General features: G+C 43.7%; 1 protein-coding gene across 1 annotated transcript in view; it reads right to left on the reverse strand.

Moving 5' to 3' along the window:
* LGALSL (galectin like) overlaps window positions 1–27,653 on the reverse strand; it is a 125,809-nt gene that overhangs the window by 83,161 nt on the left and 14,995 nt on the right. The window contains exon 2 of the mRNA XM_063918437.1: window positions 1,388–1,440. The gene's annotated coding sequence lies outside the window, so the exon portion shown is untranslated. The remainder of the gene's footprint in view (window positions 1–1,387; window positions 1,441–27,653) is intronic.

Raw genomic sequence — 27,653 nt, forward strand, 5'->3', positions numbered from 1 at the left:
GGAGCGCTGGAGAAGCGGTGGTTGGCGGTGAACTGATGTGCTGTGCGGACCGACCGTCGGGGGAGCAGTTACCGGCATATCCTGAGGTAATCTACTCGTGGCAGGGAGCATCAGTTGAGACGCTGCCGTCCCCACATACGGCGCCAGAGAGACCGCTATCCTAACGAGCCTGGGAAGCAGTTAACTGTGAGGAAGGAGACACAGCACGGATCCCGAGCAGCGACATCCAGCTGTTCTATCAGGAGGGCTGAACGTGATCCCCACCAACCATTACCGCTCAACTAATGAACTGACCTGCTGCCCACCAATGAAAATACTGAGTGGGTGGAGCTATCCGTAAACCAGAGGGTGAGTGACAGGAGTCACTCACTGAAGACATCTGAGGTCTGTAAAACGTTTATATACACACCTTCTCACCAGGAACACTTAGCCAGGGTTTCAGCACTGTAAGCATTGAATATAAGCTTTACTAACCACCCTAGTGACTATCCATTTCTTGCCACAATTAGCAGTCTGCAGGAGTAGTATATAAAGGTGACAAGTGGCTGTAACAATTGATCTACGGAAGTCATATAGAAATCTGAATTTCTAATTAGGATATATATATATATATATATATATACCATAGCATCTTTTATCCACTATTTATATTACAAACTACTACAGATCTTACCACAGGACTATGCAGAAGGAATATCTATGAGGACAAGGCTCAGTTTTACTGACTGTATACGAGATTTAGCCCTGAAGAGGTAGTACTTGCACAGCTCAGGAACTTTACAGTACCCAGATTAAATCTGTCGGTCTAGACAGCAAAGATACAATTTATCTAATTGGTAAACTCACTCAATCCTGGCGAATGGTTGATGTTACAAGGTAGCAGTGCAGAGACCCTGATATAAAGTGTAGCAGTTATTTCACAGCTTCCAATTTAAATACTGTTACCATCTGCTAGAAATATCTATTATAGCTAGAATAAACAGTTCTAGTGAAGAACCAGCAGCAATAACAATATTTCAAAGATATAGCTATAAACAGCCAGTTCTACAGGAAACAACCTGCTTATATATGCATATATAAAACCAAACAATACAAATACTTTTCTTAGATTTCTGTAGTCTGGATACCTACATGTAAGAAGAGACAATATACCTACTCTATATATATATGGACACTATTCAGGTGTTGAACTATGTGTATTTTGAGTATAATTATCCTAATGTAGTGGTTATTATAAATGTATAGTAGTGCATATGAATTGATATCATCCATTGGGTGTATTTTTATCTATAAAAGCATTTTGAGTGTTATGGATTAAATGTACTGAGAATTTATAAATATCTGTCAGTAAAGTATATGCGTAACTGTTGGAATAGTGATTACTTACCTGTGTCTGTTCATCGGTGAAGAATTGAAGATCCATGATTCTTTAAGGTAAACCTGTAAGGAAGGAAAATATACTGTTTAAGAGTGTATATTACCGCTAGATACACATATTTGAGTAACAGGGTGGTCCCGAGTATACCCTAAACTTATTTCATTTCACAAATAGGAAAAAATACTTGGGTGGAGGCACAGTTTTATTTAACACCGATATTCTTGATAAAATAAAGGGTTACATGTATATAAAATGGTCATTAGAATACTCTGTGTACGGTATAGAGGTAAGTACAATAACCTCTGTATTGTATATGGAGATGCTTTCTTTCTGCATTAAATATTGTTTCTTTAGAATGGGATATGGATTTCATGCTGTCAGATAAGGCCGTGTGCTATAATATCTCTAGGAAACAATTTTACAGAAATTTTAGTGAATGGTAAAACGATGGTCCATAGCCATGCCAACTGATCACTCAGACTGTACACCTAAGAGTCAGTGTACTCTCCAAACTCACTGGTTGATGCCTCTTATTTGACAAAATACAGTATGATGTAAACGCAATATTTCATGGTGCTTATGCTTGGCATTTATCCTGCATAATGTAAATGTAATATTTCATGGTGCTTGTCCTACATGCTATAATGTAAATGTAATGTTTCATGGTGCTTGTCCTGCATGCTATAATGTAAGTATAATATCTCATGGTACTTGTCCTGCATGCTGTAATGGAATAATGTAAGTGTAATATTTCATGGTGCTTGTCCTGCATGCTATAATGTAAGTGTAATATCTCATGGTGGTTGTCCTGCATGCTGTAATGTAATAATGTAAGTGTAATATTTCATGGTGCTTGTCCTGCATGCTATAATGTAAATGTAATATCTCATGGTACTTGTCCTGCATGCTATAATGTAAGTGTAATATTTCATGGTGCTTGTCATGTATGCTATAATGTAAGTGTAATATTTCATGGTGCTTGTCCTGCATGCTATAATGTGAGTGTAATATTTCATGGTGCTTGTCCAGCATTCTATAATAATGTAAGTGTAATATTTCATGGTACTTGTCCTGCACACTTTAATGTAAGCGTAATATTTAATGGCGCTTATCCTGCATGCTATAATGTAAGTGTAATATTTCATGCTGCTTAGCCTGCATGCTATAATGTAAGTGTAATATTTCATGGCACTTGTCCTGCGTGCTATAATGTACAGTAATATTTATTGGTGCTTGTCCTGCATGCTATAATGTAAGTGTAATATTTCATGGCACTTGTCCTGCATGCTATAATGTACAGTAATATTTCTCGGTGCTTGTCCTGCATGCTATAATGTAAGTGTAATATTTCATAGCACTTGTCCTGCATGCTATAAGGCTCAGGCAACTTTGAAAAAATTCTACTATGTATATTACTACTCATTAGAATAATATTAGTATGTAGTAATTAACTGAAATTGCAACATGTCACTGTCAGTTAAAATAAAAATGTAAAAACATACAATAAAGATGCATTTTCCATTTTTTCATTCTATTTGTCTCTGTCGGAGTAGGTGCAGCGGTTCCTGTTTACACCTGTCTCCTATTTGTGCCTGAGACCCGTCTATGTGAAGTCATTGCTTGCTCCTGTCAGTTGTGTCACATTCCTCAATGCAATAATGCATAGGAACTTGTCTTACTGGCTTTTTTGTCTTTTTTGTTTTTTTACAAGTATGCTGACATAATGGTATCATCTAGAAAACACCTCATGTACATTCCCACCCTGCTGTTAATTAACACTGAAATGTCTGTATAATTACGTGTTTAGTATAGCCCCTGTGGGCAGGGTTGGTTAGCAGAACGCCTAGTTTCAGGCAGAGCCTGCTTTACTTCTCCAGCAGCACATGGGTTAAGCAGGCTGTGCCTAGATCAGAGTGTTTTATGGAGTATGGCATTAGGGGACATTTCTTCACACCTTGTTTTGGCTTTTCTTCTAGTGATTCACTCATATACAGCCTAATGTTCCAATACATACATGTTTGCATAAATAATTCATTGTTCAAGCAATGTAAAGGCCATTTACGTTTACTTTTTACAGGATTTCATAATTGTACTTGGGTTTGTAACGTCATGACTGATGCTTGCGGAAAAAAAAATATTTCCAGTGTGACATTCATGAAAACTGGTGTGCAAAACCATCAGCCAATCACATTGTGCCATTTGTTATAGTCCATCTTAGAACATAGAAACAGGCGCTGGTACGGGATCCCGACAGTCAGGATGCTGATAGTCAAAATACCGATAGCGGAGCCCGACTGTCAATATCCTGACATATTTTGGTAAGTACTGAAACCCTTACCCTCCCTCTAACCCTAACCAACCCCTCCTACAGCCTAACCCTAACCTCCCCCTCCCATTGACAAACCCTCCCCTCCTGCAGTCTTAAGGTGGGTACACACTAGTAGATATATCTGCAGATCAATTGATCTGCAGATATATCTATGGACGGATCGGGCAGTGTGTTCAGCATACACACTGCCCGATCCGTCGGGGACTGACGTCATGAACTGGGCGGGCGTGTACACACGCCCGCCCAGTTCAGCTGTCAATCACCGCTGCCCGCCGCAGCATGTGTACGGGCGGTCGGCCGACCGCCCCGTACACACACAGCGACGCGCCAATATATCGGTAGATATATTGGCCGTCGGCTGTGCTGCGGGGCCGACGCGATACGTCTGTGAACGACGGAGTTCACAGACGTATCGGCCGTACACACTGGCCGACGGTCCCGCAATATATCGGCCGTTCAGGAGAACGGCCGATATATCGACCAGTGTCTACGGGCCTTAACTCTAATCTTCCCCTCCTGCATCCTAACCCTAACCTCCTCCTCCCGCAGCCTAATCCTAACCCCCGCACGCCCCTCCTTCCCTCCCCCAACTCCACAGCCTAACCCTAATCCTTACTGGCAGAATGTGTCAGGATTCTGACAGGATGCTGCTGTCAGTATTGCGTAAGTAGGTACAGTGTACGCCCCAAGGCAAGAGTTTGTAAGGGCTCCTATGCATAACTTCCAACATTTTACACATAACAATCGGTAAAAATTAGGGAAGGGGGCATGGCCTCATGTAAAGTGGGCGTGACCACGTCCCCTTTCCCATACTTTCAATGTCAATTTGGAGAGTCAAAAATCGGTACAAGGCCCTTTTTGGCAGGTACAGACCATTAAAAAAAAAGGTACTGTACCTGCCAAAAAGGTACAGTTGGAGGGTATCCCTATGTACCACCCAATGATGAAAAATGTATATAACTCAGTTAACTTTGACAGAGAAGGTGGCCCTCCTCAGCTCCGGGCCCTATAGCAGCTGCAGTCCTTGCACCTATGGTAGCTACGCCCTTAGCTGGGGGATAAATGTTAGAATTATGTGGGGGGACAGCTATAATAAGCGGTGTAAAAGGAGACGCTTGGAGAGAAGACGTTGCTGGACACTTTGAGGAGAGTAAACGCTGCTGGACACTTTGAGGGTTGGGGCCAGACTCTCACACCATTAGGACCTGCCCCCACCTCCGAAATATTTTGTGATTTGCAGGCTGCGAGTGTGTATAGGGGGGTGTTTGGTGCTAAAATTATGTGAATTGCGTCATTTAGCCACACCCCCTCCATACGTGGCCAGGTAATGAGTTCCAACCGGTTGGCCTCCTGTTGCCAATCCACACCGCTGTCACCAGGGCTGTCCTCTCTGTCCGGGCCCGAGACGCCAAATAAAAGTATTTTGATTAAATAATCATTGTGACATAGATTTTAGTAGTTATACCGGATCTGACCAAGGAAGTTTGTTCTACTTTATTTGTCTGTTTACCTATGTATTACACATGTAGCACATCAGAGAACACATGTACCGTGACTTCTACTTTGCCTGCTGCGATATCAGAGTATCACCGTATCCTCTAATACAGTTAATAAAAAGGATTACACTAAAGCAATACAAATGTATGCAGTACTCACTTTGATGAAGGAACTAATTACGTATGATCACCAGTTACTTGAACCTAAGTGTTGCAGCGTTATTACAATAAATACTCTTCCTAAAGACAAATTGCATATACTTATTCCTGCAGAACACAGGTTTTAATCAACCATGCCTATGTACTGTTCTCATACATTGTATTACAGGTACATGCATGCTTTTATTATATCTTAAAATACTTAATTAAATATAATTTATTAAAATACTGTACCAAAATGTAAGTATTAACATTAACAAGGAAGACACATTAGTTAAGCAACGCACTGCTGTTGTGCTTTACATACTGAACATTACACTACGACCTAGAGATCATGTCTTATTAAAATGCTGTTATATAAATGAGCGGAATGTGTTTATTTATACCTTGAGTCTTATTTGGTACATTGGTGTTAAAGTGCAGTAATACAGTATATAGCACCCAATCAGCAGTTAGGCTTTAATTGGTGCAGGAAAAGTTAAACAATGAAATTAAATGTATGATAGGTTGCTATGGGTTACTGCACTCGTCCTCTTTAGTGGGAAAGAACAAAAACTAAAGGATTCAATACCTGAAATGTATATCTATTGTATTATATCTTACAGGAATCCTTCTCAAAATGTAAATTAAAAATCATTAACCTGTAAAATATTGCATTTAATTCCTACAGATAATAATGCAGACTATGGGGGTTATTCAAAGTTAGCAAATGGGCAGAACCATGTTGCACTGCAGGTGGGGCAGATATAATGGGTTGGGTATGGTATGCTGACGGACGGGATCCCGGCCACCAGAATGCTTCTGCGCTCGCCACGCTGTGGCCTCAGTGGCTCGCTGCGCTCGCCACAGGTTCTATTCCCACTCTTTGGGTGTCGTGGACACCCATGAGTGGGAATAACCCCTGAAAACTGGGATTCTGGCTGTCAGCATTGTCAGTGGTCGGGATTCCGGCATCTGTATCCTGACCCCCGGGATCCCGACTGCCAGCAATGTAACCAAATCCTGATGTGCAGAGAGATTTAGATTTGGGTGGGTTATATTGTTTCTGTGCAGGGTAAATACTAGATATGAGCGGGTTCGGTTCCTCGGGATCCGAACCCCCCCGAACTTCACCCATTTTACACGGTTCCGAGGCAGCCTCGGATCTTCCCGCCTTGCTCGGTTAACACCAGCACGCCCGAACGTCATCATCCCGCTGTCGGATTCTCGCGAGATTCGTATTCTATATAAGGAGCCGCGCGTCGCCGCCATTTTCACTCGTGCTTTGGAGAGGATAGCGAGAGGACGTGCAGCGTTCTCTCAGTTTCTGTGTACAGTGTGCTGCAAATATCTGTGCTCAGTGTGCTGCAAATATCTGTGCTCAGTGTGCTGCAAATATCTGTGCTCAGTGTGCTGCAAATATCTGTGCTCAGTGTGCTTGCAAATACAGGTTGAGTATCCCTTATCCAAAACGCTTGGGACCAGAGGTATTTTGGATATCGGATTTTTCCGTATTTTAGAATAATAGCATACTATAATGAGATATCATGGTGATGGGGCCTAAGTCTAAGCACAGAATGCATTTATGTTACATATACACCTTATACACACAGCCTGAAGGTCATTTTAGCCAATATTTTTAATAACTTTGTGCATTAAACAAAGTGTGTGTACATACACACAATTCATTTATGTTTCATATACACCTTATACACACAACCTGAAGGTCATTTAATACAATATTTTTAATAACTTTGTGTATTAAACAAAGTTTGAGTACATTGAGCCACAGAAAACAAAGATTTCACTATCTCACTCTCACTCAAAAAAGTCCGTATTTCGGAATATTCCATATTTCGGAATATTTGGATATGGGATACTCAACCTGTATCTGTGCTCAGTGTGCTGAAAATATCTACGTTCTCTGCCTGAAAAACGCTCCATATCTGTGCTGCATTGTAGTATATAGTAGGAGGACAGTGCAGAATTTTGCTGTGACCACCAGTATATATATAGCAGTATGGTACAGTAGTCCATTGCTCTACCTCTGTGTCGACAAGTATACTATCCATCCATACCTGTGGTGCATTTTAGTTGTGCGCAGTATATAGTAGGAGGACAGTGCAGAATTTTGCTGACCATCAGTATATATATAGCAGTACGGTACAGTAGTCCACTGCTCTACCTCTGTGTCGTCAAGTATACTATGCATCAATACCTGTGCTGCATTTTAGTTGTGCGCAGTATATAGTAGGAGGACAGTGCAGAATTTTGCTGACCACCAGTATATATATAGCAGTACGGCACAGTAGTCCACTGCTCTACCTCTGTGTCATCAAGTATACTATCCATCCATACCTGTGCTGCATTTTAGTTGTGCGCAGTATATATAGTAGAAGGACAGTGCAGAATTTTGCTGACCACCAGTATATAATCCAGTATATAATATATAGAAGTACGGTACAGTAGTCCACTGCTCTACCTACCTCTGTGTCGTCAAGCATACTATCCATCCATACCTGTGGTGCATTTTAGTTGTGCGCAGTATTATATAGTAGGAGGACAGTGCAGAATTTTGCTGACCACCAGTATATAATATATAGCAGTACCGTATAGTAGTCCACTGCTCTACCTACCTCTGTTTCGTCAAGTATACTATCCATCCATACCTGTGGTGCATTTTAGTTGTGTGAAGTATTATATAGTAGGAGGACAGTGCAGAATTTTGCTGACCACCAGTACATAATATATAGCAGTACGGTATAGTAGGCCACTGCTCTACCTACCTCTGTGTCGTCAAGTATACTATCCATCCATACCTGTGGTGCATTTTAGTTGTGCGCAGTATTATATAGTAGGAGGACAGTGCAGAATTTTGCTGACCACCAGTATATATATATAGCAGTACGGTACAGTAGTCCATTGCTCTACCTCTGTGTCGTCAAGTATACTACAAAACTTCAGTAAAATGACCCAAAAATCAAAATTAAAAGCATCTGATGAGAAGCGTAAACTTGCCAATATGCCATTTACGACACGGAGTGGCAAGGAACGGCTGAGGCCCTGGTCTATGTTCATGGCTAGTGGTTCAGATTCACATGAGGATGGAAGCACTCATCCTCTCACTAGAAAACTGCAGTGCCACTCCTAGATGGGCCAGGTGTTTGTGTCGGCCACTTGGGTCGCTTAGCTTAGCCATCCAGCGACCTTGGTGCACCTCTTTATTTCTTTGCATCATGTGCTGTTTGGGGACTATTTTTTAAATCGGCCATCCTGTCTGACACTGCAGTGCCACTCCTAGATGGGCCAGGTGTTTGTGTCGGCCACTTGGGGGCTTAGCTTAGCCATCCAGCGACCTTGGTGCACCTCTTTTTTTCTTTGCATCATGTGCTGTTTGGGGACTATTTATTAAATCGGCCATCCTGTCTGACACTGCAGTGCCACTCCTAGATGGGCCAGGTGTTTGTGTCGGCCACTTGGGTTGCTTAACTTAGCCATCCAGCGACCTTGGTGCACCTCTTTTTTTCTTTGCATCATGTGCTGTTTGGGGACTATTTTTTAAATTGGCCATCCTGTCTGACACTGCAGTGCCACTCCTAGATGGGCCAGGTGTTTGTGTCGGCCACTTGGGTCGCTTAGCTTAGTCATCCAGCGACCTCGGTGCAAATTTTAGGACTAAAAATAATATTGTGAGGTGTGAGGTGTTCAGAATAGACTGGAAATGTGTGTAAATTATGGTTATTGAGGTTAATAATACTATGGGATCAAAATGACCCCCAAATTCTATGATTTAAGCTGTTTTTGAGGGTTTTTTGTAAAAAAAACCAACGAATCTAAAACACACCCCAATCCACTAAAAAAATTTCAGGGAGGTTTTGCCAAAACGTATCCGAATCCAAAACACGGCCGCGGAACCGAATCCAAAACCAAAATCCGAAAAATTTCCGGTGCACATCACTAATACGGAGAGCCCGTACCACATCCAAAGACCTCTTTTTGGGAGACAGATCAGGAGAAACAAGTGCCGGAACCACAATCTCATGGTTAAGGTGGAGCGAGGAAACCACCTTAGGTAAATATCCGGGACGAGTCCTAAGAACCGCCCGGTCATGGTGAAATATCAAATATGGGGAACTACAGGACAAGGCACCCAAATCCGACACTCTTCTAGCTGAAGCAATAGCCAGCAGAAACACCACCTTAAGGGAAAGCCACTTAAGATCAGCTGAACGCCCGAAACTGGTAATGGAGGTTGCCAATATCAAACCTCAGGTATTGCTGATGTGATGGTGCTATAGGAATATGCAGGTAAGCATCCTGTATGTCCAGGGAGACCATGTAGTCCCCAGGTTCCAAGGCCAGAACTATAGAGCGAAGGGTTTCCATACGGAACTTGGAAACCTTCACAAACCTGTTCAATGCCTTGAGGTTGAGAATGGGCCGGGAGGACCCATCGGTTTCGGGACTAGAAACAGCGGAGAATAGTACACCCGGCCCCTCTGCGCAAGAGGCACCTGTACTACGACTCCTGTATCCAGGAGGGTCTGTACCACCGAATGCAGAGTGTTTGCCTTTCTCTGGTCCAACTGTCTGTCTGGCAAAATCGATGAGGGGGTCGGTTTTTGAAGGCTATGGTGTAACCTCGAGTGACTACTTCCCGTACCCAGGCATCTGAAGTGGTCTTCAACCATTCCTGGGTATACCCTAGAAGCCGGCCCCCCACCCTGGGATCCCCCAGGGGGAGGCCCGCCCCATCATGCGGCAGGCTTATCGGCCATGAAGCTGGCTGATGGACCACCCAGGCTCTTTTGGGCTTTGGCTTACCAGGTTTGGAAGTGCGGGCCTGCTTGTTGTACGCCTGACCTTTTGCTTTACCTGAAGGATGAAAGGGGCGAAAGAAAGTACCTGTAGCCTTCGACACAGAAGGAGTGGTACTTGGCAGACAGGCAGTTTTGGCAGTAGCCAAGTCAGCCACTATCTTATTTAAGTCCTCCCCAAACAGAATATCTCCCTTGAAAGGGAGTACCTCCAGGGTTTTTCTAGAATCCAGATCCACAGACCAGGCTCTCAGCCACAATATCCGGCGAGCCAGGACTGACGTAGTAGAGGCCTTGGCTGCTAGGATACCGGCATCAGAAGCCGCCTCTTTAATATAGCGAGAAGCTGTGACAATATATGACAAGCATTGTCTGGCATGGTCAGAGGAGATTTCAGCTTCCAACTCCAAGGCCCATGCTTCAATAGCCTCTGCAGCCCATGTTGCTGCAATAGTGGGCCTTTGTGCAGCACCCATGAGGGTGTAAATCGCTTTCAGACAACCCTCCACACGTTTATCTGTAGGCTCTTTTAGAGACGTGATGGTAGTGACAGGTAGAGCTGAGGAAACCACCATCCTAGCCACATCTGAGTCTACTGGAGGAGGCGTTTCCCAATTCTTAGACAGCTCTGGTGCGAGGGGATAGTGAGCCAGCATCTTCTTTTGAGGCACAAACTTCTTACCCGGGTTTTCCAGGGTTCCTGACGTATATCCACTAGGTGGTCAGAGTGAGGTAAAACTTGTTTAACCACCTTCTGACGCTTGAACCTATCTGGTTTCTTAGGGGCGACGGATGGCTCGGGATCACCCGTAATCTGTAGAATTAACTTAATAGCCTCCAAAAGATCAGGAACATCCACATGTGAACTACGCTCCCCATCAGCAGTATCTGAGTCAGAACCTGTGGGATCAGTGTAAGTGCCGTCTTCATTAGACGAGGTGTCAGTGACAGCAGTGGATTGTGAGGAGACAAGCGCTCGTTTAGAGGACCCCTTGGGCTTAGGCGAGCGATGGTCAGACTTTTTAGTAGTCAGGGACTGGTTCAACTTCTTCAATTGAGCAGATAAATCGTCCGTCCACGGCGGGTTAGCTGCAGGGACCACATACGGTTGCACCGGCATAGGGGGTGTTAATTTATTAACTAGCGTATGTAGAAGTGTGGAAAAAGCGGCCCACGGTGGGTCATTATGTACCTCCGTTGCCACAGTCCCACTGGGGGGCAAGGAGTCCCCAGAACCAGAGACCACAGCTGCTATATTCTCCTCATAGGTATCTGTGGCTTCAGCAACACCGGCAGTGTGTTCAGCCCCAGAACCGTTACCCTCAGAAGCAGACATGATATAACTTGCAGTATCAGGTAATTGGCAGCAGCACAATACCTCTTACCCAAACCCCTGCGCAGTGTAGTCAGCACCAGCAGAGATAAAGGAGAGATATGGTGACTAAATCACAGAGAAAAATACGTATTAAAGTATATCTTTGTGAAAATCCTATATCAATATAAAACCTGACGCACCAAGCCCCCTCAGGTTATAGAATATAGGGGTAGCAAGTTGAGTGAAAGACACGAAATGGACACCACTCAGCTATCTAATGCACCCACAAATAGTCACAGTTTGTACAATGCAGAGGTCATTACTAACAATAATACTGCACTGGACTAACTTATAAATATAGCTATATAGTCAATAGATATAACACTACACAGTAAGAACTGGATGTATATCACAGGGTAATTGTACTAGAAAACCCTGTCTAAATGCACTCTTTCTTAACTAGCACTGTCTAAAAAGGCAGGTAGAATACTTAAGTGTCATGTAAAGTCACAGCACTGACAACCAGGCGGCTTTACATAGGAGGATTTGCCCAAGCAGTCCCAGGAACAGTGAAGCTGAGAGATAATGGCGCCCAGACACTGACAGGGAGTGAGGGAGAGACAGATATGCAGCTCCAGGGCGGGAACATTTGCGGGAAATGGTGCCCTGGGGCTGGGGGAGGGGCTTCAGGTCTAAGCCTTATCCCCCTGCTGGCAAAACCACCGGGTACTGTGGGCTACTGAAAATGGTTTAGAGAGAAAACCTGACCTGCACCCATGCCCTGGTGATCTAGTGGGATTGCCTGTACTGCCACAGTGTCCACCGCCAGCGCGCGCGGCCCGCCTCCCACTGACCGCGCCGGATCGCGATAAAGACTGGGTCCACTCACCACCTCCCGAAGCGCGGCCACGCGATCTCGGAGAGCACCCGTCGTGTGTGCCTGATGTGAAGAAAACCGGAGCCTCCTGCTGTAGTTACCCAGCAACGAGGGCTCGGAAGTGTACAGCACCGTTTCGGAGAGCTGGAGCTGCAGCAGTGAATGTCTTCTGACATTTTCCACCGCTGCTGCCTTTGAAGTCTTCACTTTTTTCTTAAAAAAAGCTCTTCTTAGGGCTGCCTGGAGCAGTCCCTCTGTTATGTGCCTGTTTACTGCAGCACCAACTACAAAACTGAGCTCCTGTGCAGGGAGGTGGGGTTATAGAGGAGGCGGCGCTGTGCATTCTTGAAACAGTCAAAGCTTTGAGCCCGTTGGTGCCTCGGATCAAGATCCTACTCTACACCCCAATGGTTATCCTTGTGGAGCCCAGTGTACCCCGCAGCAGAAATGTAACTACTAAGAGTGTGTATAGTTTTCTGCTTCTAAGCATTAATTATGACTACCTACCCCATATATTATTGCCATATTTTTAACATGTTGAATTTCAGCTTCATTCTTGTGTGTAGTGTATTTAAACTTCTAAAAATGCACATGTAATGTAACGTGAGTCACATGGAATGACCCTCCTGTTAAGTATATGGTATTATAATAGTGTTTTTTACCTCCCAACATTAGAGCTATCGGAAGCAGGACCCTGTGCATGCCTAAAAGGGACGGAGCCTCTGTAAAAGGGTGTGTGTGTGTGTGTGGGGGGGGGGCATCCTCATGGTGGAACCCGCACTCACGTCACTTTGGGACCATGTTCAGCACTCTCCCAGATGTTGGTCTGCCCCAGGCTCTCCCTGCACTGTGAACAGATGCCGCATTTATCACCCTCTGCTTACCTGCTCCTCTGCTATGCGGTGCAGTAGTGTGTGCCCCCCAACTATGGTATTTTACACTTATGCTATATACAGTACTTGAGGAAGGTAGATGGGCAAGCATTAATGTGATTCTGCAATAAAGCCAATGTTACTCCATTTTGTTATATTCAATAGATTATAAACTTACTTTACCATAAATATATGATATGCTTAAATATGCTGGGGAGAAAGAAAAGTATAGAATGATGAAATATTCAGTTAGCAAAAAGAGGAACTTGTGGGTAAGCCATGTCTGATAGAGCAAAAGAGAGGAACTTGTGGGTAAGCCATGTCTGATAGAGATAAAGAAAAGGAAAAGAACAAGACCGTTATCAGGAAGAGAACACAACCCTGAGGTTAAACTGTAAACTCCTCTGAGCCTTTTCAAACAAGTATAAATATATGTATGTAAGAACATTAAAGCAGAACTCAGATTGAATACACCAGACAGTGTGTGATCATTTGATTTCTCCAGCATGCTGCATGGCATTTATATTTTGTTCACAGGTGATTCTGAATACAAAAGACAGGCTGTTGTTGGAGTCCTCTCAGAGAAGGCTGAGGCTAAAGGAGGTCTACCTCCAACATTTTCATGGTGCCGAAACCCGGGAAGCCAAGAAGTTGAATAGAGGAGCAACAAGTCACCTGACTCTAGACGTTGGAACCGTTTAAACCGCGGTAAGTAACAAATTGATTGCGATTTTTCGCCAATTGTTGCTTTACATGTTTTAACGTCTGTCAGAAGTGTCAGTTTTCTCTGTTCAACTCAAGCGCTTCCTAGTAAAAGCCTTGCCTCTTTTGTATCAGAACAGTAATGTAAATATATGTCTGAAATTGAAGAATGTATTGATTTTGAAAGCTCATATGGTTGTGGGTGTTGTACTGTTAGTTTAAAGTGGTTTGTGCAAGGTCCTCATGGGTCAGTAAATATTACATTTGTTGTACGCACTGAAAAAGATATATCAGGTTTTAGAAGGTGTAGGGGACATTAAGAAGGTGTTTATGGTAAAACTATGGGTTATATGAAAGGTATATTAACAACAGGATGTCATGGTTTTGTTAATCTAAGGGAAGGCAAGGACTTGCGCCAGATACTGAAAGAACCAGAACCTGAAAGATTCTTTTGTCCCTATTCTGTCAGACCCACCAGATTGAGATATACCTTGATAACGGAAGATTGTGAGTCCACCCATAAGGAAACTGAATGATTACAGGTGTATGTAATCAGTAGGACAGAGGTAAACCTGTAGTGTTCAGGAAACCCATCTTTACAATAATCAACATAGAGTACTGAAGTTGTGTAACTCATATCGGGGAGAGAAGTGTTGATAAGTTGGCAGAAGGCAGGATGGGAACCTTTAATAGCAAGGGTGAATTAACCCCTGTGGAAATAGTTAAACAGGAGGTTGGACCACATGCAGTCAAAGATATAGCCAAGGTATTTAAAAGGGGAGGATTTCCTCCAGATGGGGAATTTAACACTGACAAATGGAGAAAGTTCAGAATCTGTAATAGGGAATGGATAGAAAAACGCAAGAAAGGGGATCAGGTTTATATTTGGCTAACAGCAAGTGAGAAATGGGAACAGGAGGAGGAAAGGAAGAAGAAAGAGAGGGAAGATGACCAGCATATGACGCTCTGTTTAGCAACTACAGGAACGAACCAGGGCCATAATGTGCCAGTTATTCCCAATCCGCCCCCTCCTCCACCTGTAATACCAGTCCCAGTACCTACACTAGTCACAGATCCACCCCCTTACCCCGCATATCTGGGAACCCCAGGGCAACCTCCTATAGTATGGAACCAGTACCCTGATTTAACTAAATGTCCCCAATGTGCATCTTTGTTGGAACCAGAGAGGATGACATGTCCCAACTGTACACCCCAGATAGGAACAGGCCACAGAACTCCATTAATGATAAATAGACTGAAACCGTACAACCTGCCCGGTCAAGGGGAAATGCATTCAGGATCCCCATTGTCTCATAAAGACAAAAGAAAACTGAGAAAGGGGAGACTGGGAACAAGAAATTTATTTTACACTGAAGCAGAAAATGGAACTCTACAGATGCATGAAATTGAGGAAGAAGATGAATCAGAAAACTTAAATGTTCCTGCTTGTTACCCAGTACGTACCTTTGCCTATGTCAATCCAAGAGGAGGACAGCCTATATTAGCGGATGAGGAGGGATATGTTCAAGAACAAAATAATTTTAGACCACAATTTTTTACAAGAGAACAGCATACCCCTTTTTCAGTAATGGAAGTTACAGCCATAATAAAAGATAGCCCAGATCCCTACAAACAGCCTGGAAGGTTTGGGTTATATATGGAGACTATGGGGTATATTTACTAAGGTCCCGATTTTGACCGAGATGACGTTTTTTCTTCAAAGTGTCATGTCGGGAATTTACTAAGCAAAAATCTCGGCAGTGATGAGGGCATTCGTAATATTTTGGAAGTCCTAGGAAAAAATTACGAATCAATACACCATCGGTCAAATACGCCTGCAATTTGGTAGAAATCGGTAAACAAATCACAAACACTGCCGATAATAGCCAAACACTGCCGTGCTGAAATACAATTCGTGAAAAAGTGCTAAAAAAAAACAGACCTGCTTTTTTATCCCGTGTTTGGATAGGCATGCACGGATCCATGAGATCCGTGCATGTTTATCAGTGGGAAGGGGATGGGAAAGTGTTATTTTTTAGAAAAAAAAATGCGTGGGGTCCCCCCTCCTAAGCAAAACCAGCCTCGGGCTCTTTGAGCCGGTCCTGGTTGCAAAAATATGGGGGGGGGAATGATAGGGGTTCCCCCATATTTAAACAACCAGCACCAGGCTCTGCGCCTGGTCCTGGTTCCAAAAATACGGGGGACAAAAAGCGTAGGGGTCCCCCGTATTTCTGAAACCAGCACCGGGCTCCACTAGCCAGATACATAATGCCACAGCCGGGGGACACTTTTATATAGGTCCCGGCGGCCCTGGCATTACATAACCAACTAGTCACCCCTGGCCGGGGTACCCTGGAGGAGTGGGGACCCCTTCAATCAAGGGGTCCCCCCCTCCAGCCATCCAAGGACCAGGGGTGAAGCCCGAGCCTGTGTGCCATACAGTACAGGAGCACACAGCCAATCAGGAGGGTGCCACAATGTGGCGCTCCCTGATTGGCTGATGGAACCCTCTTAGACATAAGTCAGAGGGGGTGTCCGGCATTCGGGGAAAGGGGTCCCATGTGAAAACATGGGGCCCCTTTCAGTGCGAGGTCGGGTGTCCGTTTTGTTATTTTGCCAAGTACCTGGATTACAAATAGATTACAAGATGAGCCTTCTACACTGGATTTTGTGAGTATAATTTTTTCAACAGGTACACCATGGATTCTACATGGAGAAGAGGACCGACTCTCGTGTGAACATAGGTAAGTATGTGTGTATGGAGGTGTGGATGTATGCATTAAAGTTTTACTTTCAAGGTGTGTGTCTTATGTTTTTATTGGGGTATTTTTTTAGTAGTAGTACTACAGGTACCAGCGGGCCCGGTTTTCCACCGCATGCTGGTACTTGTGGTTCTCCAAGTACCAGCTTGCGGGGGAGGCTTGCTGGGACTTGTAGTACTGCTACTAAAAACAATATTCATTTTTTTACAAAACGGCTATCAGCCTCCCATCCGCAGCCCTTGGATGGGGGGGACAGCCTCGGGCTTCACCCCTGGTCCTTGGGTGGCTGGAGGGGGGGGACCCCTTGATTGAAGGGGTCCCCACTCCTCCAGGGTACCCCGGCCAGGGGTGACTAGTTGGTTATGTAATGCCAGGGCCGCCGGGACCTATATAAAAGTGTCCCCCGGCTGTGGCATTATGTATCTGGCTAGTGGAGCCCGGTGCTGGTTTCAGAAATACGGGGGACCCCTACGCTTTTTGTCCCCCGTATTTTTGGAACCAGGACCAGGCGCAGAGCCTGGTGCTGGTTGTTTAAATATGGGGGAACCCCTGACATTTCCCCCCCCATATTTTTGCAACCAGGACCGGCTCAAAGAGCCCGAGGCTGGTTTGGCTTAGGAGGGGGGACCCCACGCAATTTTTTTTGGGATTTTAACACTGATTTTATTTTTTAAAAAGGTGCACAATGAAGCCCAGCAGGGATCTCTCAGATCCGGCCGAGATTCATTGTATTAAAGTCGGCAGTGTTTTACAAGTCACTCACGTAAAACACTGCCTAAAAAAAGAATGACATCGACATCGGTAAATCCGAAAGTGCAGAATACGACAGCTTAGTAAATTAGTCGTACTAAATTCAAAAAGTTGCAATTTTACACTTTCGATGTCAATCGTGATTGAACTTTGACCTCAAACGGAAAAATACGAATTTTAGTAAATATACCCCTATGTGTAATTTACATTCCGCAGCATGGGTAGATGTGGAACAAATATGTAAAAATAAATTAGCAGAGGGTGATCTAAGAAAAATTAAGGATATGGTCCGAAATTAAGGTTTGGACCCAGAAGCAGAAGCAGGAGCAAGGATGGTCAGATACCGAGTATTGGAAGGTTTAAGACCAAATCTAAAACAGAAATTAATTACTAGTACTCCTGCATATAGGTCTACACCTATGGATCAAATTCTGGATACGGTAGAGGCCTTAGAAGATCTGGAAAAGGAAGAAAAGGAGAAAAAGGTAGCCAAACCCAAAATCGTCTACCTGGTCACAGAAGAAGGCTCAAAGGAAAAAAATTAGAAGGGGAAGGAAGAGCCATGATCAAGCCCGAATCGGGAAAATGCTTCTGGTGCAAGAAACCAGGATACTTCAAAAGAGACTGTCGCACATATAAGAGTTGGATAGAGAAAAGGGGCAATCAAGCCCCCAAGGATAAGTCAGACTGAAGTCCCGGCACCCCAGTACCAATGATACTCCCGATGAACCCCCCGACAGAATGGAAGATGGGTTTATTAAAGTCAAACTGCCAACGGGAGAAAATGTTTCCTGCCTGCTTGATACTGGGGCAAGCCAGACAGGAAGAAGTACCAGCACACCTCATTACAGGAAAACCAGTGACAGCAAAGGGATTAAGTGGAGAAAAGATCCAGCTGAGGAAAACTAGGATCCTCAATGTACAAGTACAAGGACATCCACATGAAATCCCAGTAGAGTTCCTAGTATCTCCCACCTGCCCAGTCAACTTGCTGGGAGCAGATTTGCTGCAGAAACTACAAGCAAGTATTCTGTACAGAGGGAACAAGGTGATATTCAAGACAGCACTATCACCCACAGACTATGATCAAGTGCAAGCCGCTATACAGATATTTCTAGCAACCACCGCAGAAGAGGATGAAGAAGAAACCCCAGAACAAATTAAAACCTGGCGAGGATGGGGAGTTCCAGACAAGATATGGGCAAAAGGAAAAAGAGATGTGGGAACCATGAAGGTCCAACCTGTGAAGCTATCAAACCAGGAACTGTACCAGTAACTATAAAACAGTACCCCTTGAACAAGGAACAGACAGCAGCCATAGGAGTACAGATCAAATATATGCTTGCACATGATGGACAGCAATATTGCTGGACAAGACTTCCTCAAGGAGGAGCTACAAGCCCATCAGAGTTCACAGAAGCCATGGCTACAGTCTTGAAGAAATGGGCACCTGAGTATCCAGAAGAAACTCAGCTACTGCAATATGTGGATGATCTACTACTAGCAACTGCTACCAAACAGCAATGCCAAGAAGAGACAATATCATTGTTAAAGTTTCTTGTAGATAAAGACTGCTGAGTGACACAAGCCAAGCTGCAATTTGCCCAGAAGGACACTGCATTTCTCAAGGAACATGCCACCTTACAACAGAAAGAATAAAAGTTATACTGGATGCTCCAAATCCACAGACCTTAACACAGAAAAGAGCCTTTCTAGGTTTGGTGTCCTATGTCAGAGACTGGATACCAGGAGCTTCAGCCCTTATGCAACCACTGTATAATGCCAAGAAGACTGCTACAAACTCCCAAGAAGAGCAAGAGACACAATGGGTGGCAGTTAAGCAGATGAAGGAAGCCATATGTTCAGCTCCAGCCCTGGGACTCCCAGACTACACAAAGCCTTTTACATGGTTCTGCCATGAACATAGGGGACATGCAACAGGAGTCCTGACACAGGAGATCGCTTATTATTCAGCAGCGCTGGATGGAGTGATGCAAGGATTACCAACCTGCATAAGGTCAGTAGCAGCTGCAGCCATCCTAAAGGACAAATGTGCAGATGTTGTGATAGATCACCCACTTACCATACAATTTCCACATGCAGTCACAGAAATACTGCAATAGGCATCTTCAAGACATCTCAGCACAGCAAGGCTGACAAAATATGAAGTAGCCCTTCTATCAGCAAGCAACCTTACTATTAAGAGATGTACCACTCTCAACCCTGCAACTTTACTACCTCTTAAAGATGAACCTGACGGTTCAAAAGGAGGGAAAGATGAAGAAGTATAGCCAGAGGAAAGAACAGAACCATACCCGGAACAAGAACATGACTGTATAGCCCTCATGGAGGAAGAAATACAGCCAGATTGGAAGATTGATGACAAACCAATACATAATCCAAATGTTTTCTTTTTTACCGATGGTTCTAGCTACTATGTTCATGGGTATAGGGTGGCGGGGTATGCAATTGTTTCTCCGCATGAAGTCTGGAAGAACAGAAGTTTCCTTACAGCAGCAGGTAAACCTATAAAGAATGGGCATCTAATACAAAGACTAACAAGAGCATTTGAAACTGCCCAAACAAATGGCAGTCATAAAGACCAAGGCACACACCAAGGAAACAGAAGAAAGCAAAGGTAATGCATATGCAGAAGCAGGGAAGCAGCCCTAAAGAACAAACATGAACCAGCCATTTATGTTCAGGAAGAAGCAGAAGAAGTGAACATAAAGACTCTCATCAAGCTACAAGAACAAGCAAAAGCAGAACACAAGACATGGGAAAAGATGGGAGCCAAAGCAACCTGTTTAGGTTTATGGATGAATGAAGATAAATGGTGCCTGCCTAGAGCACTATACCCACCTATGCTACATGTATCCCATGGATCAGATCACAAGGGAAAAGAACAAATGACTAGGCTGGTACAGGACCATTGGATAGCACCAGGATTCTATGTGGCAGAAAAAAACGTCAAGGATCAATGCTGGATATGTGCAGAGAACAATCCAGGAAGAAGAACAAGAACAAGCCTTGGATAGACACCACAAGCTTATTTTCCTTTCCAGAGACTACAAATTGACTATATACACATGCCAAAGCATGGAACATATGAATATGCCCTAACATGTACTGACATTTTTAGCAGATGGCCAGAGGCGGGGCTGGTAGCAAAAGCAAATGCTATCTCTACTGCAAGGAAAATAATAGCAGAAATAGTGTGCAGATTTGGGGTTCCAGAAGTAATAGAATGTCTGAATGGGACCCTAAAGCTTAAAATACAAAAGGCCATGCAAGAGACAGGGAAAGCATAGGTAGAGTGCTTGCCCTTAGCATTGTTTGCAGTTAGAACACCAGGCAAGGAAACAGGGTACTCACCTTATGAGATTTTATTTGGGACAAAACCCAAGACAGGGTGTTATTTGCCCTAGGAACTGCAGCATAAACATGGAAATATGACAGAGTGTATAAAGCAGTTGAATGAACACCTAACTGAAATACATTCTCAAGTTTTATCCTCAGGACCTGAAAGAGTTGATCTTGGACCACACAGCATCCTGATTGGCGATTGGGTCTACTTAAAAAGACACGTGAAAGGAGCACTTGAGCCCAGATATGATGGTCCTTTCCAAGTGTTGCTAGTGACCCCCACCTCGGTGAAACTCGAGGGTCGAGACGCGTGGGTGCATGCATCGCACTGCAAAAAGACTAAGATCACTATTAAACCCCCAGGAAAGTAATAACTATGAATTTACTTGGACCTATGCCTGATAGGTCCCTGTGGGGGGTTATTTGGGATCCGCAATGTTGGTTGTTGCAACTGTATTTACTGTACATTTGGTAAACACGCCTGTAAGTCAAGGCCCTACTCCAGCCCCTGAGATAAGTACGGAAAAATACCCTGTAACCATGAATAAATCCCCCTGAAGTGTAAGAAAGGCATGCAGTGTGGCCAATACCACCGTGTGCAAAAATGGAAGGCAGGGATAAATGTTTGTGTGAGTGTGGACAGGAACCAATGGAAAAAGCAATGGAATGTCAGACTAAATGTAAATTTGATTACAATACATGGGGAAAATACTTTGCAAGGGTACAGACATGTTGGAAGTGTTGCCCAGAAAACAGTTGAAATGGTCATGTATGACTGGATGTTGGACAAGGCCCTCCCTGCATAAGAGTAACGAATGGGCATGGCTGTTAGAAGCCAGGCAAAGAGAGGCAGGAGGGCAGTAAGCAAAAATGCAGGAAATAGAAGATATAAAACAGGAGTTTGTGAGAAAGGTGGAGGAATCATCATGGACATGGGGAGACTGGGATTTTGGATGGTTAAACCCTGCAAATTGGTTCAAGGGGATTGGAGGATGGTTAATGGGCATTGTTCTCCTAATTGCAAAAGTAGCTGGAGTATGTTTGTTGGTATATGTACTCATACGTATTATTCTCTGTTGTATTTCATGCACTTCGAAAAAAGTAAAATGCAAGATAAACAAAAAGAAACCTGCTAAACACGTAAGATTCGAGCATACAGAGGAAATGGATGAACGTGACCAAGATGAATATGATGATATTGAATCACGTAATGACAGACCACCCGTCTACAAAAATGAAAGCAATCAAAATAGACTGTAAAAAGGACTCTTATGCATCTATGCCTTGTGACTATTTTGTCTGTACGGGATGGTTATTACCCTCCCTTGGCAATAGGCCCAGGGAGACAGACGTACTTGACCAGGTCATCGCCTGGCCTGCTCGGCGAAGTAGGTTAGCAAGGTATAGTGTGATGTCTGTTTGAGAATCAAAAGGAGGGAAAAATGAGGAAGGTAGATGGGCAAGCATTAATGTGATTCTGCAATAAAGCCAATGTTACTCCATTTTGTTATATTCAATAGATTATAAACTTACTTTACCATTAATATATGATATGCTTAAATATGCTGGGGAGAAAGAAAAGTATAGAATGATGAAATATTCAGTTAGCAAAAAGAGGAACTTGTGGGTAAGCCATGTCTGATAGATCAAAAGAGAGGAACTTGTGGGTAAGCCATGTCTGATAGAGATAAAGAAAAGGAAAAGAACAAGACCATTATCAGGAAGAGAACACAACCCTGAGGTTAAACTGTAAACTCCTCTGAGCCTTTTCAAACAAGTATAAATATATGTATGTAAGAACATTAAAGCAGAACTCAGATTGAATACACCAGACAGTGTGTGATCATTTGATTTCTCCAGCATGCTGCACGGCATTTATATTTTGTTCACAGGTGATTCTGAATACAAAAGACAGGCTGTTGTTGGAGTCCTCTCAGAGAAGGCTGAGGCTAAAGGAGGTCTACCGTCAACATACTTATGCTTTGCTTAGCTGCTGTATAGGGATCCGTTTAATTTGCCAGCTGTTGGGATCCCGGTGGTAAGGATACCAAAACTGGAATCCCAACAGTCGGCATTGCCGCAAGCCGGAATACCAGCGCTAAAGGACTATTCCCACTTGTGGGTTTCTACGACACCCATAGAGTGGGAATAGATCCTGTGGCGAGCCACTGAGCCCATAGCTTGGCGAGAGCGGTGAGTCCGCAAGGGGACTCTGCATTTGTCCTGCTGCCGACATATTGGCGGCCAGGATGCCGCTGTCGGTATATTGACAGCTGGCATCCCGCCCCCGCCGGTAAAACGTAATGAATCTGCTGTATATTGTACTTGTGCTCTGATATTTTGCAATGTTTTTATGTTAAGCCTGTTGCACAGCACTGCAGACGCTTTGTGGTGCCTTATAAATTGGTTGATTGGTTGTGTTTCAGATGGTAGGAGTGTCTGTGCGCAACCATATAAATACGCCACAAACCGTCCGCACCTCGTGGGTTTAGTTAGTGGTGAGGAGGAGGGAGGTTGTGCTGTGGAGATAGGTGAATTTGTGGTTTGGTGAGGAGTGTTGGTAGCGATTTCTGAGTGTGGTATTGTGTTTGAAAGTCATCTTGTCATTCTTGTTGTCTTGTATTTTGTGGTTTTGTCTCATTTTTAGTCCAAGTTATTTTTCTTTATAGTCCCTTGTCAGTGTTTGTGTGTGTGTGTGTGTGTGTGTGAGTTGTGTAGTGGTAGTGGAGGAGTGTGTTGTTTGTCTTTTTTTTCTGTGTTAAGTGTTTAGACACACAATTATGTGTGACTCAGAGGTGGGTGAGGTGGAGGGTGTGAGTGAGGGGGAGGAGGTCGGTCAGGTGGAGGAGGTGAGTGTTAGTGAGGTTAGTGAGGTGGAGGAGGTGGGTGAGGTTGCTGCAGCAGCCTCAAGTGATAGTGACAGTCAGAGTGCTCCGCAGATACACATACATGTTAGCAGGAAGTAAACTGACCACTTGATTTTTTTCTAATCATTACTCTTTCTAGATTCCAATCATTCTCTTTTCCTGCAGACACAATAATTGCCAGCCAGCCAGAATGTCTTTAGCAGGAAGTAAACTGACCACTTGATTTTTTTCTAATCATTACTCTTTCTAGATTCCAATCTTTCTCTTTTCCTGCAGACAATCCAAATTACAATGTTATTGATACAAATTTTAGCTTTCTTCTCTATACAACATTACAAGAAGAACACAATTGAGTTGCGTAAAAAGCTTGTAATATGTTGGCTTTGTTTTGTTTTAAAAACATTGTCAAAATGAATGTCAGTATTGTTGGGACATGTTTGTGTGTGTTAAAAATTAGTAAGAATGTTTTTACACATGATGCTGAAACAAACAAATATGTACTTTTACAACAAAAACAAAGAATGTGTATAATAATGTATATGTGTGGTAAACTGTATTTACTTACACATCATCAAGTTTACAGCATCAAACATTAGGAAATAAATTATTCCTGATTACAGTAAGTTTGTGTGTCTTAAATATGATGGTGCATCACACATAGGGACACATGTATTCCTCAAGGCTAACATATTATATGTTGAGGAGTGTTTTTTGGGAACACAGGTTCTCAAACTCGGCCCTCAGGAACCCACACAGTGCATGTTTTGCAGGTCTCCTCACAGAATCACAAGTGACATAATTAGCTCCACCTGTGAACCTTTTAACATATGTCTGTGAGTAATTCCTACACCTGTGCTTCTACTGGGTTACGTGAAAAACATGCACTGTGTGTGGTCCTGAGGGCCGAGTTTGTGAACCTGTGCATTAGGACGTTACACACAATGATAAAGTGAAATACTAAATGGATTATGTGGGCTTGTAAGAAATTAGCACTGCAAGTTTACGATCACTTATCCAGACTTAATGCATGCCACTCATAATCTGTTGTTTTGAGAATAAAAAGACACACAATACACATGCGACATTTGTTTCTCATAAAGCGAGGGTATGTTTGTATGTGTCAAGGAGACAGACACATTCTGAGTAATGGTTTTGGGGAAAAAAAGGCAAAACATCTATTTATGATTACACAACAAATGAAATAAGCAAACCAAGCTTACCTTAGAAATAGCGACTGATGATCTCTTGCCTAACCTGCCTCCCTACATCTGTACTCCAAGTATCACCAGATGTCTCTAATTCCTCTGCTTGCTGGCTGCTTTCTTCCTCCTCCTCCTCAACATGTGGCAGATGTTGTTGCAAACACATGTTATGAAGAAAGCAGCAGCAGAACACAATTTGAGTCACCTTGGAGGGACTATACAACAAAAGGCCACCAGACTTATCCAGACACCGAAACCTAGATTTCAGCACACCAAAACATCTTTCTATCACATTCCGCGTGGACTTATGTGCATGATTGTAATTGTGTTCAGCAGGGGTATCAGGTCGGGACAATGGAGTTAGAAGCCAAGAGAAACAGCCTTATCCTCCATCACCTAAAAGACAGATATAGTAACGTGATTCATGTTAAGATACAGCAACACATAAGTAACACACTGTGGGGCAGATGTATTAACCTGTAGAAGGCATAAGGAAGTGAAAAACCAGTGATATGTGCAAGATAATAAAGGCAGCAGACAATCTGTTCCTAAATGTTCATTTACATATTGGAGCTGATTGGCTGGTGCCTTTATCACCTTGCACAGATCACTGGTTTCTCAGGGGCAGATTTATGAAGCTCGGTGAAGTGATAAAGTGGAAGGTGATAAAGGACCAACCAATCAGATCCTAACTGACATGTCACAGGCTGGGTTTGAAAAATGACAGTTAGGAGCTGACTGGCTGGTCCTTTATCACCTTCCAATTTATCACTTCACCGAGCTTAATAAATCTTCCCCTCACTTCCTTATGCCTTCTACAGGTTAATACATCTGCACCTGTATTTGGACAAAGTATACGCAGGCCTACACATATCAAATTACATACCCAGCAGCCATCCATCTGGCATTTGTCCGTCCTCAAACTTTTAAAAGAGGGATGACTGACTGAGGATGAAGGAGTCATGGCAGCCCCCAGGGTAACCAGCAACGACACTCATTATTTTGAGATTTGCATCACAAACCACCAGCACATTTGTGGAGTGTTCGAAATGGCGGTTTGTATATATGTGCTGCCTGCCCCTAGGTGGTCTCAGCTGAATGTGTGTGCAATCTATGGCTCCAAGCACATTGGGCATGCCAGCCAGCTCATAGAAATCTACCCTGACGGCATGCCACTGAGATTCCTGGGTAGGGAAGCAGATTGAGGCCTCGATGTGGGGCTGCAAAACAGCCAACACCTGTGTGTATATTTAAAAGAACAATAAACATGAGATTTTAGGACAGAACTGGCCACCGAGAAATTAAAACAAACACAAAACAGAAGAGGTAGTTAGGTATACATCACCTGTGTTAAGATTCTGGAAAATGAGGGCTGTGAGATTCCTATGACATCCCCAGACACAGCCTGAAAGCTGCCAGTAGCCAGAAAGTGCAACACAGCCAGGAGTTTGTGCAGGCCTGAGACAGAGCGGGAGCGTGCTGTCTCAGGGTCTAGGCCCAGTTTGACAAGGTCATACAGACGGAAAATGTTGTTACGATTTAGACGGAACATCTGTATGACCTTATCATCGGACAATGCGTTCAAGTTTAAACGCCCCCTAAAAAAACGAGGCCTGCGCAGCCTCCGCGGAACCTGTACAACCTGCTGACCATGTTCAGTTTCTTGGCCCTGGTTACTTACAGGCTGATGTCTGAGTCTGAGGAATCCCACAGCACACAAAAGATCACTGGCCCACAGTCCTGCTGCCATTTCTGAGTGTAGGTGTATTGAAAGGGATCCGGTCTGAAGATCGACAGTGTCTAGGTCGACAATGTTTAGGTCGACCACTATAGGTCGACAGTCACTAGGTCGACATGGATGGAAGGTCGACAGGGTTTCTGGGTCAACATGTGCTAGGTCGACAGGTCTAAAGGTCGACATTAGTTTTTCACATCTTTTTTTGGGGGGGATTTTTTCATACTTAACGATCCACGTGGACTACGATTGGAACGGTAAAGTGTGCCGAGCGAAGCGGTAGTGGAGCGAAGGCACCATGCCCGAAGCATGGCGAGCGTAGCGAGCCATGCGAGGGGACGCGGTGCACTAATTTGGGATCCCAGTCACTTTACGAAGAAAACGACACCCAAAAAAATAAAAAAATCCTCATGTCGACATTTAGACCTGTCGACCTAGCACATGTTGACCTATAAACCCTGTCGACCTTCCATCCATGTCGACCTATAGTGGTCGACCTAAACATTGTCGACCTAGATACTGTCGATAAAACAAACCACACCCGTATTGAAATGGGCCTAACATCCTTTTATAGGCATCCTAATTCAGGTGTGAGTGATTTTTTATTTGCAGCACATGTAACCACGACTGAAAAAAGCAGGTCTATTTTTTTGCCGCTTTTTTTAACGAATCGCATAAAAATACGACCGCATTTGAGCACTCAGAGACTAACACCCAAATACGAATGAATAGTGAATTCCCGTATTCTATGTAATAACAGCCGCGTTTGACCGATGCTCTATTCATTCGTATTTGTGAACGTTGTCATTCAAACCATTACGAATAGTCCAAACACTGCCGAGATTTGTGCTTAGTGAATTCCCGGATTGGGACTTAGAAAAAAAAAACACAAATCAGACAAACTCGATTTTTTAGTAGATATTGGCCCTGGAGTCTTATAGTGCTATTTTAGTCAGACAAAACAAAAGAACACTTTGGAATACTACTGTTCCCTAAAAAAACTGTTATAGGGGTGCAAGAGGTCCAGGATTGGTCAGTGGCGGATTT

This window comes from Pseudophryne corroboree, chromosome 4, assembly GCF_028390025.1.
Source record: "Pseudophryne corroboree isolate aPseCor3 chromosome 4, aPseCor3.hap2, whole genome shotgun sequence".
Classification (NCBI taxonomy): domain Eukaryota; kingdom Metazoa; phylum Chordata; class Amphibia; order Anura; family Myobatrachidae; genus Pseudophryne; species Pseudophryne corroboree.